This window comes from Gossypium hirsutum, chromosome A10 (assembly GCF_007990345.1).
Source record: "Gossypium hirsutum isolate 1008001.06 chromosome A10, Gossypium_hirsutum_v2.1, whole genome shotgun sequence".
NCBI lineage: Eukaryota > Viridiplantae > Streptophyta > Magnoliopsida > Malvales > Malvaceae > Gossypium > Gossypium hirsutum.
This window is the reverse complement of record NC_053433.1, coordinates 115195757-115208701: the sequence shown is the minus strand read 5'-3', so window position 1 is coordinate 115208701 and position 12945 is coordinate 115195757. Positions and strand designations below refer to the sequence as shown.

General features: G+C 36.5%; 1 pseudogene; it reads right to left on the bottom strand.

Annotated features, from left to right (window-relative positions):
• Positions 1-530: 530 nt before the first annotated feature.
• LOC121208125 (NAC transcription factor 29-like) lies at positions 531-7112 on the bottom strand (annotated as a pseudogene).
• Positions 7113-12945: the final 5833 nt, after the last annotated feature.

Sequence of the window (12945 nt, the reverse complement as noted above, 5' to 3'; positions counted from 1 at the left end):
CTCATAATTTACTGACATAATCAAATAAACTAACCATACCATCATTTAACCAATTCAGCTAAGTCGATTTTAGCCGACTTAAGGTGTGGCTTTGCTTAATATTTATTAAATTCAGTGTTGGTGGGTACTATGAAAATTAAGATTTCCTAATCTATTAATTTAGGAGGATAGCTATATGAATTAAACAAATGATTTGACTTGTGCTCAGATGCGCGTTTTAATCCACTTCGGATTCGTTGATATTTAACTTGGGTTTATGAATTATTTATGCAATCTATTAACTTGCGTCTGATGTTTTGCTTCATAGCTACCGTTGGAGTTTCAATGGATTTGCAGCTAAATTAACCAAAGATGAGGCAAATAAACTTAAAGGTAATGAAGAATTCTAAAAAAAATTATAAACACAAATAAATAACAGTAAATACATACACATCAACAAAAAATCCTACATTCAATTACAACATTAACATTATCATTCCTAATTTGTAATTGAAGTCTAAAGTAAACAATATAACTAATCTGGGAACAACTTAAAATGGTGGTGGCAACCCAGTGTGAGGATCTTGATTGAACTGATCAAGATCAAAATCACTTGAAAAGTGCTGCTGCATGTTATTCTGGAATAGTGCTGGTTCAAAAACACCATAATCAATAGGTTCATAAAGAGGTGCAAATGCAATCTCATTTTCAAGCATTTGGGAGCTAGTACTTATGGGTTCATAAAGAGGTGCAAATGCAATCCCATGTTCAAGCATTTGGGAACTAGTATTTATGGGTTCATAAAGAGGTGCAAATGCAATCCCATTTTCAACCATTTGAGTTCCGTTGTATGGTAGAATTTCACTTGTATCAGCTGTTGAAAAGTCAAATAAAGGTAAGTGTTGAAAAGTCAAAAATGGTAGGAGGTGCAATTGGCACTGAAAGAAAAAAAATAGTTGGCAAGTTGTTTAAAGTTGAAAGGGATAATTGTAATTTTGGTCCCTAATTTTTTAGGCCATTTGCAAGTTAGTCCCTTAACCTCAACTATAAATAGGCCTAACCATTTCTCATTTCAACCATCCCAACCAATCTTTCTCTCTTAGTTTTCTCTCTTCTCCCATTTGAGAATTCTTAAGGAATTCTATTTGTTTGTAATATTTTGGAGATAGTAAAGTTATCATCTGGTGTTAGTGCCCGAGGACGTAGGTATAATTTACCGAACCTCATTAAAACTCTTGTGTTCTTTTTGTCCTATTTTTCTTTCAATATTTGAGGGTATAATAGTAGTATTTAATTGTGATATTAAATTACGTTAGAAGGAATATTCTGACTAAGGAAAGACTTGGTATTTAAGAGATCCTTGTGATCCACCTCTCTTCCCTGGGAATTGAACTTTGTGTGATTTTTTAGTACAATAATTTACACACTTCCGACCCTATTGGAACAACAAGTGGTATCAAGAGCCGAAGGTTAATCGTAGTATGCTCTGTGGTTGCAGTTTAAACTGATCTTCCACATCAGAAAAGATTTCCTTAGGTATATTGAAAGATTATGGAGAAAACGGTCGGTGTAGGAGCTTCAACATCATCCATGTGGACAAGACCGACAATTGCAAATGCAAGATTGGCCGTGGAGATCTTTGATGGCACGGGCCATTTTGGTATGTGGCAAAGTGAGGTTCTAGATGCCCTTTTTCAGCAGGGTCTAGACATTGCCATTGATGAAGAGAAACCAGATGATGTACAGGAGAAAGATTGGAAGGCGATCAATCGGTTGGCATGTGGCACAATTCGATCATGCCTTTCTCGAGAGCAGAGGTATGCTTTTTCAAAGGAGACTTCTGCAAATAAGTTGTGGGTGGCACTTGAAGAAAAATTTTTGAAGAAAAACAGTCAAAATAAGCTCCACTTGAAGAAAAGACTGTTTCGCTTCACATACGTCCCAAGTACCACAATGAATGATCACATCACCAAATTTAATCAGTTAGTCACTGATTTGCTGAATATGGATGAGACATTCAAAGATGAAGATTTGGCTTTGATGTTGTTGGGGTCACTTCCTGAGGAGTTTGAGTTCCTAGAAACTACTCTACTTCATGGCAGGAGTGATATATCTCTGAGCGAAGTCTGTGCGGCCTTATACAGTTATGAACAGAGAAAGAAGGACAAACAGAAAAACTCAATCAGAGATACAGAAACTTTAGTAGTCCGAGGTCGTTCATACACTCGAAAGAAAACTCAAAAGGGGAGATCAAAGTCAAAGTCCAGACTCGGGAAAGATGAATGTGCTTTTTGTCATGAGAAAGGCCACTGGAAGAAAAATTGTCCAAAGCTGAAGAATAAGGGAAAAGCTGTTGTAGATGCTTGTGTTGCAAAGCATGATACCAGTGACTCTGAACTATCACTGGTTGCATCATCATCGTCGTTCCATTCAGATGAGTGGATATTGGATTCGGGTTGTACCTATCATATGTCCCCTAACCGGGAGTGGTTCTCTGATTTAGTAGAACTAAATGGAGGAGTTGTTTATATGGGCAATGACAATGCCTGTAAAACTGTTGGGATAGGTTCAATCCAATTAAAGAATAAAGATGGATCAACCAGAGTTCTGACTGATGTTCGGTACGTGCCCAGTTTGAAGAAAAATCTCATCTCATTGGGAGCCTTGGAATCCAATGGTTCAGTTGTTACTATGAGATGGGGTTTTGAAAGTGACATCTGGCGCACTTGTGATATTGAAGGGCATCAGGAAAAATAACTTGTATTACTACCAAGGTAGTACAGTTATTGGAGCAGTCGCTGCAGCTTCCGGCAACAAAGAATTGGACTCAATACAGTTGTGGCATATGAAGTTGGGACATGCCAGCGAAAAATCCTTGCAAATTCTGGCAAAGCAAGGATTGTTGAAAGGTGCAAAGGCTTGCAAATTAAAATTTTGCGAGCATTGTGTTCTGGGAAAGTAAAAGAGAGTGAAATCCGGCACTGCTATCCATAATACAAAAGGTATTTTAGAATATGTTCACTCAGATGTGTGGGGGCCTTCCAAGACACCTTCATTGGGAGGAAAACACTACTTTGTTACTTTTCTTGATGACTTTTCCAGAAGAGTTTGGGTGTATACCATGAGAACTAAGGATGAAGTGCTTAGAGTTTTTCTTAAATGGAAAACTATGATCAAAAACCAGACTGGCAAGAAAATCAAGCGGCTTAGGACGGACAATGGAGGGGAATATAAAAGTGATCCGTTCTTCGATGTGTGCCAAGAGTATGGTATTGTTCGACACTTCACAGTTAGGGATACACCACAACAGAATGGAGTGGCAGAGCGTATGAATCGAACATTACTGGAGAAAGTTCGATGTATGTTGTCCAATACTGGGTTGGGCAAGCAATTTTGGGCTGAGGCTGTGACATACGCTGGCCATCTTGTTAATCGTTTGCCATCATCTGCATTAGAAAGAAAAACTCCTATGGAGGTATGGTCTGGAAAACCGGCTACAGATTATGATTCCTTACATGTGTTTGGATCCATTGTATATTACCATGTGAAGGAGTCAAAGTTAGATCCGAGGGCAAAGAAAGCTCTCTTTATGGGAATCACTTCTGGAGTGAAGGGATTCCGTCTTTGGTGCTTAGACACAAAGAAAATGATCTGTAGCAGAGATGTTACCTTTGATGAATCTGCCACATTGAAAAAGGTAGCAGATGAAGATATTCAGACAAGCGATACTCCACAGCAGGTGGAGTGTACTCCAAAACAGGTGGAGTTTGAGCAGATGGGGATTTGCCCAGTTAATAAGTCTAATTCTCCAGCCACAATGGACGAATTAGAGGTTGAAGAGGTTCTGACCCAAGAACCATTAAGTACACCAGAACCAGTTGCAGTTGCAAGGCCACGGAGAGAAATTCGTAAACCTACTCGATTTACTAATATGGTGGCCTACGCCTTTCCCGTTTTTGATGATGGTATTCCTATCACTTATCAAGAAGCAATGCAAAGCTCAGAAAGTGATAAATGGAAATGCGCCATGGATGAAGAAATGCAGTCTCTCCGGAAGAACAATACTTGGGAGTTGGCGCAATTACCGAAAGGTAAAAAGGCAATCGGATGCAAGTGGGTATTCGTAAAGAAGGATGGATCTCCTAGCAAGAAAGATGTTCGCTACAAGGCAAGATTGGTAGCTAAAGGCTACGCTCAGAAGGAGGGAATTGACTACAATGATGTATTTTCCCCTGTTGTGAAGCATTCCTCCATTAGAATTTTGTTGGCCTTGGTAGCACAGTTGAATTTGGAGCTAGCTCAACTTGATGTTAAGACGGCTTTCTTGCATGGTGAGTTAGAAGAGGAGATCTATATGACTCAGCCCGAAGGATACACAGATGCTGGTGGTAGAAATTGGGTTTGTAAGCTGAACAAATCGCTATATGGATTGAAGCAATCCCGAGGCAGTGGTACAAGCGATTTGATAGCTTTATGAGAAGGCAGAAGTACACAAGAAGCAAATATGACAATTGTGTGTATTTGCAGAAGCTGCATGACGGATCTTTCATTTATCTACTCTTGTATGTTGATGATATGTTAATCGCTTCGAAGAGCCAAAATGAGATAGATAAGCTGAAGGCTCAGTTGAATCAAGAGTTCGAGATGAAAGATCTTGGTGAGGCCAAGAAGATTCTCGGCATGGAGATAAGTAGAGATAGACCGAGAGGCAAGCTTTGTTTAAATCAGAAGCAATATCTGAAAAAGGTATTACAATGTTTTGGTGTAAATGAAAACACAAAACATGTAAGTACCCCACTTGCTTCTCATTTGAAACTTAGTGCTCAATTATCTCCGAAGACTGAAGATGAAAGAGAATATATGGCGAAAGTCCCATATGCTAATGCAGTTGGGAGTTTGATGTATGCGATGGTGTGTACGAGGCCTGACATTTCACAAGCTGTTGGAGTTGTGAGCAGGTATATGCATGATCCTGGAAAAGGACATTGGCAAGCTGTGAAATGGATTCTACGGTATCTTCGAAAAACCGTAGATGTTGGTTTAATTTTTGAACAGGATGGAGCACTTGGTCAGTTTGTAGTTGGATATGTTGATTCCGACTTTGCTGGTGATTTAGATAAACATCGTTCAACTACGGGGTATCTGTTTACTCTTGCGAAAGCCCCAGTGAGTTGGAAGTCTACCTTACAGTCTACAGTAGCTGTGTCTACTACAAAGGCAGAATATATGGCAGTTACAGAAGCTGTTAAGGAGGCTATTTGGCTTAATGGATTATTGAAAGACTTGGGAGTTGTTCAAAGTCACATTAGTCTATATTGTGACAGTCAGAGCGCTATTCATTTAGCGAAAAATCAAGTCTATCATTCAAGAACAAAGCATATCGACGTAAGATATCACTTTGTGCGGGAAGTCTTTGAAAAAGGAAAAATTCTACTTCAGAAGATTCCGACAGCAGATAATCCCGCAGATATGATGACCAAGGTGGTAACAACAATCAAGTTTAATCATTGTTTGAACTTGATTAACATCCTGAAAATTTGAGCACCTTCAGGTGTATGGCACTCGAGAGCGCATTTGGAGGCACTACAAAAGATAGCTTTATCGAATTTGGGGAGTTGAAGGAAGTATGTGAAGATGTGATTATCCTAATCAAATCTTCAAGGTGAAGATTGTTGAAAAGTCAAATAAAGGTAAGTGTTGAAAAGTCAAAAATGGTGGGAGGTGCAATTGGCACCGAAAGAAAAAAATAGTTGGCAAGTTGTTTAAAGTTGAAAGGGATAATTGTAATTTTGGTCCCTAATTTTTTAGGCCATTTGCAAGTTAGTCCCTTAACCTCAACTATAAATAGGCCTAACCATTTCTCATTTCAACCATCCCAACCAATCTTTCTCTCTTAGTTTTCTCTCTTCTCCCATTTGAGAATTCTTAAGGAATTCTATTTGTTTGTAATATTTTGGAGATAGTAAAGTTATCATCTGTGTTAGTGCCCGAGGACGTAGGTATAATTTACCGAACCTCGTTAAAACTCTTGTGTTCTTTTTGTCCTATTTTTCTTTCAATATTTGAGGGTATAATAGTAGTATTTAATTGTGCTATTAAATTACGTTAGAAGAAATATTCTGACTAAGGAAAGACTTGGTATTTAAGAGATCCTTGTGATCCACCTCTCTTCCCTGGGAATTGAACTTTGTGTGATTTTTTAGTACAATAATTTACACGCTTCCGACCCTATTGGAACAACATCAGCTTCAGCTTCACTTTCCACTTGATGACCTTCTTGTTGAACCATTTGGGCTCCATCGTAAGCTACAATTGCACTTATATCAGCTTCCGCTTGAGCTTCCTCTTGATGACCTTCTTGTAAGGTTTCATGTTTTAGCCGTTTTTCCCTAGGGTTCTTATATACTCTACACAACACACAATCATCAAGCTGAAAAAAGAAAAGAAAAATAAGTGTCGAATTTGAATAGGAATACACGATAAGATAATTTTTGAAGGATCGTACCCGCATGTCTTCATTGCCGAGTCTTTCTAATCGGAGCATCGGTTAATACGTATTCATGCATGAGCCAATTTGTTTTAACACCTTTTGGTGGTTTCCCTTGGTAAAAGACTAAACTCTTCTTCAATCCAATCTTCTTTCCTTTACGACAGATCAACTTATCAGCTCCGGTAGCTTTCCAATACCCGTTACCGGCATTCCTCGCCGGCCTCGAACCATTTGCGTATTTTCGATCTCTTGGCGTGAAGAAATAATATTCGTTTCCAACCCCATTTGAGAGTGCATTGTTGCTCATCGCTATTGATAAAAAAACCAAGACAAAACAAGAACACCAAAATCATGGAAAAGCTTAAAGAAAACAAAAGAAAAAGCCAAGAAAAGAAAAACTGGGTACCTGTAAGAGTTTGGGGATCATAGTTGTAGAGAAAAACCTCTTTGATTCTGTTGGGTGGCAATGGCAAACAAAAGATTTTGGGTCTCAAGTAAAAATTAATAATCTCGTCATCCCTCGGTTTGAATCTATAACCAGGAGGAATTGATCTAAGGAAAGCTTCGTCTTTTTCTTCCTTCAACATTAATGGATCCACGAAAACTTGATTATCTGACATTGAAAAATGTGCTTACAGCTCCAAAAAACAAGTACAATTTTTTATCTGAAATATTTTGTTGTTTTGACTTTATGTAGACTTAGGGTTAAGTTTAACCGACTTATTAATTTTTTTAATATTTAATTTAAAAATATTTATTTAATAAAATAGTATTAGATAAATTAGAATTGAGATAGATTTCGAAGTCCTAATCTTTTCATATTTTTAATTAATTATTGATAAAAAAAGTTATTAGATAATATGGAATTTAAATTAGGATAATTAATGTTAAAGGATAATTGATTATTTTTATTTTTAATTTTATAAAATTCCCGTAGTTAATCTTTAAAACAATTCTCATAAATATCATTTTAATTAAATAAAAAAAAGTAAATATTATTCTGAATATTTTAAAATATAACGAAGCAGCTTTCTTTAACCTAAGCTATTGTTGTTGGTATAATATATTAATGATTAGACATCAAGAGTAGTGTGCTATGTTTTATTACATTCCTTCGGATAAATTTTGCTTTTATCTGAATATGCAATAATTTTTTTAATACATTCAGTTCATACGGGGAACTGTTTTTAAAAGTTTCATGCCAACGTCGCGACCACGTGCATATTCACATCACGACGCCACTCACTGTTGAACGAGTTTGGGATTTCAAGAACCTCTTGTCAATTTGAGCATCAAAATATGCATAACTACTCATTTTTAGTATCAAATATTCGTATGACCTTGAAAAAAATTAATACCAATGTTACAAAAATTACTAAATTTAAGAGTTAAATGTTTTTTTATCCTATTCAAATACAAATGTGTTTCATGAATAGTGGTGATAAAAATAAAAGTATCCGCCACTGTAGTCTGAATCGGATTGGATCGATCGGACACCCCACACTCGACTCAATCATTGGATTCAAATGAGAGACGTCTAACAACATTGCAAGAACAACTCAGATAACTCAATGCAAATTCGCAAAGTTTAACAAATAATTTTCTTATATTCCAAATCAACCTTCATTCATATTCATGTACATACATTCTAGACGATAATCGACTTCATTTAACATGTCTCGAAATTTCTCGGGGTAAAAAATACAGTCAGATTCGAATTCAACCTCAATCTATTAAATTTGAATAATGTGCCTCAAGACATGGTTTCACCAGATCGGGAATCGGACAACATACTGATTGTCATAATTTTCATAATTTATTGATTTTAACTTTAAATAGATTTTCATTTGTGAAAATAAAAAATAAAATAAAATTAAAATAAAGAACACACAGATTTTACATGGAAACCCTTTTAGGAAAAAACAAAGGGCAGAGGAGAAGAAAATTCACTACGTTGAATTCGAATGATTAAAAGAGGAGTTTCAACTACATCTATTTATAGGTTGAAAAAAACCTAATTCTAATTAAGGTCAAATATATTATGCTAATAAATGCTAAATATATTATACTCATAAATACTAAATCTTCTAGAAAGAAGACATATTTTGTTTAACTTGACTTACAAGCAATCTCTTAGAATTTGGGTCACACAACTCTAACAATCTCCACCTTGACACGAATTCTCAACGAACAAGTTTTTCACTTCTTCCACAAAACCCCTTAAGGGTTTAACTTCAACAATGAACACCAACCAAGTCTAAGCAATGCTCAAACTTGGTTATAGGAAGTGACTTAGTCATCATATCTGCAGGATTTTCATGAGTACTAATTTTGCTCACAACAATATCACCACGAGCAATAATATCACAAACAAAATGATACCGAACATCAATGTGTTTTGTTCTCTCATGAAACATTTGATCTTTTGGAAGAAAGATTGCACTCTGACTGTCACAAAATACTGTACTGATTTAAAGGTCTTCATTGAGTTCACTAAAAAGTCCCTTCAACCAAATAGCTTCTTTACAAGCCTCAGTAATCATAATGTACTCAGCTTCAGTGGTAGACAAAGCAACTGTAGTTTGTAAACTTGCTTTCCAACTGATTGCACAACCTCTGATTGTAAAGACATAACCTGTGAGAGATCTTCTTCATCTCTAGTTCTTTCAAACTGTAAGCAGACATCAGTAGTACCTCGTAAGTATCTTAAAATCCACTGAACTGCTTTCCAGTGTTCTTTATCTGGATTCGCCATGTATCTGCTAACTGCACTGACTGCATATGATAAATCTGGATGTGAACAAACCATAGCATACATGAGAGATCCCACTACACTAGAGTATGGAACATGTGACATGTACTCAATCTCATCATCTGATTGTGGAGACAAAGCCGATGAAAGTCTGAAATGGGCTGCTAAAGAATTACTAATAGTCTTAGCACTCTACATATTAAACCTGCAAAGAACTTTCTCAATGTACCCCTTCTGACTTAGGTACAATTTATTTGCTTTTCTATCTCTAAGAATCTCCATACCAAGTATCTTCTTTGCTGGTCCCAAATCTTTCATCTCAAATTCTTCACTTAGTTGGGCTTTGACCTTTCTCATCTCTCCTTTATATTTTGCTGCTATCAACATGTCATCAACATAAAGAAGTAGATACATAAAAGAACCATCACTGTTTTTCTTAAAGTAAACACGACTGTCAAAACTACTTCTTTTGAAATCATGAGAAGACATAAAGGAATCAAACCTCTTGTACCACTGTCTTAGTGACTGTTTCAAATCGTAAAGGGACTTTTTCAGCAAGCAAATATAGTCCTCTTTTTCTGATACTGTAAAACCCTCTAGTTGTTGCATGTAAATGTCCTCCTCAAGTTCTCCATGCAAAAATGCAGTTTTTACATCTAACTGCTCAAGCTCCAAATCATACATAGCCACAATACTAAGCAACGTTCGAATCGAACTATGCTTCACAACTAGGAGAACACATCTGTGAAGTCCACTCCTGGAATTTGACTGTAACCTTTGCAACAAGCCTTGCTTTATATATGGGTTCTTTTACTTCTGGAGTCCCTTCTTTCTTTTTAAAAACCCATTTGCATCAAACAACCTTTTTACCTTTAGGAAGTTTCACAATATCCCATGTTCTGTTTTTGTGGAGTGATTCCATCTCCTCTTGCATAGCAAACGTCCACTTTTCTAAGTCTTCACAGTTAACTGCCTTAAAATAATTAGATGACTCTTGGTTTGCATCTATATCTTCAGCCATATTTAAAGCATAAACAACTAGATCAGCCTCGCCATACTTCTTTGGAGGTTTAATTTCACTTCTAGTTCTGTTTTTGGCAATAGAGTATTGTGGTGAAGAAGTAACTCTATTCTCAATTTTTGTACTGGCTTGAGGAGTCGACTTTGTATTAATCTAATGCTCCACCTGCTTTTGATTTTTTTATTGGAAGAGTCTTTAAGAGATAAGTTAGGTAGCATAGCAGTTTCATCAAAAACGACATCTTCGCTAATCACAACTTTTCTATTTTCAGGAGACCATAACTTATACCCTTTTACACCAGCTTTATAACCAAGAAAAACACATTTAATAAATCTTGGTTCTAATTTTCCATTATCAACATGAGCATACGTAGGACACCAAAAGATCTTTAAGTCCTAATAATTAGCAGGATTATCAAACCATACCTCTTGTGGATTCTTTTCCTCAATGGCAACGGATGGAGATCGATTGATCAAAAAATATACAGTTGAGGTTGCTTCTGCCCAAAACGACTTCGGTAAGTTGGCATTTGACAACATACATCGAACCTTCTCCATGATCGTTCTGTTTATTCGTTCTGGAATGCCATTTTTCTGTGGAGTATGACGAACTGTCAAGTGTCTCACGGTCTCTTCTGACTTGCACAGTCTATTAAACTCATCAGAACAGAACTCTAAGCCATTGTCTGTGTGGATATATTTTATTTATTTTTCCGTCTATTTTTCAATCATAATTTTCTAAGACTTAAATGCGAAAAACACATCGCTTTTCTGCTTCAGGAAGAACACCCAAACTTTTCTAAAAAAATCATCAATAAAAGTTAGCATATAATTAGCTCCACCTCTCGAAAGTACTCTGGATGACCCCCACAGATCAGAATGAATATACTCCAACGTTCCCTTCGTGATATAGATTCCTCTGGTGAATTGAACTCTCTTTTGCTTCCCAAAAACACAGTGCTCACAGAACTTCAGTTTGCAAATTCCTTCCCCATCAAGAAGTCCTCTTTTGCTCAATTCTGTCATGCCATTCTCACTCATATGCCCTAGGTGAATATGCCAAAGTTTAATAATATCATAATCTGACAAGGAAGAGGAAGCGACAACTGCATCATCAGTAACAGTAGAACCCTGCAAAATATATAACTTGGTAGTCTTTCCCTGCCCTTTCATCACAACAACAGAACCTTTGGAAATCTTTAAAACTCTACTTTTAGCTGTGTATCTGTATCCTTTTGAATCAAGAGTACTCAACGAAATTAAATTTCTCTTTAATTCTGGAACATGTCGTACGCCACTAAGTGTTTTGACAACTCCATCAAACGTCTTAACTTTAATTGTTCCAACACCTGCAATTTTACATGAAGTATCATTTCTCATCAAAACAACACCTTCAGACACTGTTTTGTAAGTTGTAAACCAATCCCGATTGGGACTCATGTGGAAGGTACAGCCTGAATCAAGTATCCACTCCTCGCTCATTTTAGAATTTTTGACAGAAGCGACTAAAAGTTCACCATCGCTGTAGTCTTTTACAACATCAGCTTCACTGAAATTTTCTGGTTTTTTTTCCTTTTAATTCGCAGTCTCCCTTTCAGTCTTGTTCTGTAGCTTATATCACTCAGATTTAATGTGCCCTTTCTTCTTACAGAAGTTACAAGTTTTACCTCTGTTTGAAGACTTTGATCTACCCTTAGATTTACTGCGAGGATTCCGTTCCTGTGTCCTTCCACGATCATCATCACCATTCCGATCTTGTCTCCCACGAACAATGAGACCCTCTCCCTAAGAGTCGGGTTTAACCACAAGATGCTTCATCTTATCATATGAGGTTAAAGAATCATAAACCTCATCAACTGTGAGAGACTCGAGGCTATATAAAATCGTGTCTCTAAAAGTTGAATAAGACCGGGACAACAATAAAGTAGAATCAACATTAGATCTTCCTTATCATACTGAACCTCTATGGCCTCCAAGTTTGAAAGAATTTCTTTAAACACTGTTCAGTGTTCGTGTACAGACTCACCTTCTTCCAAACAATGAGCATAAAGACACTGCTTTATAAGTAGCTTGCTTGTTAGAGTTTTCGACATACATATCTGTTCCAACCTCTTCCATAATACAGCAACGGTCTTCTCCTTCATCACATCCTGTAAAATTTCATTGGACAAATCAAGATGTAATTGTGTTAACGCCTTTCGATCCTTACACTTTTTCTCTTCATCTGTTAATGTCGAAGGCATCTTATCTATCCCTAGCAGGGCATCCACCAGATCCATCTGCGTAAGAACTGCTTGCATCTTAATCTGCCATAACGCAAATCTGGTGTTGCGATCCAACAGCGAAATTTCATACTTCAAAAACGTCATTACCGTGATCGAGATGAACTACCCGGAAGCTCTCATACCAATTTTTAAAAATAAAAAATTCAATTCAATTAAAATAAAGAACACACAGATTTTACGTGAAAACCCTTTCGGGAAAAAACCACAGGCAAAGGAGAAGAAAATTCATTATGTTGAATTCGAATGATTACAATAGGAGTTTCAACTACATCTATTTATAGGTTGAAAAAACCTAATTCTAATCAATGTCAAATATATTATGCTAATAAATGCTAAATATATTATACTCATAAACACTAAATCTTCTAGAAAGAAGATATATTTTGTTTAACTTGACTTGTAAGCAATCTCTTAGAATT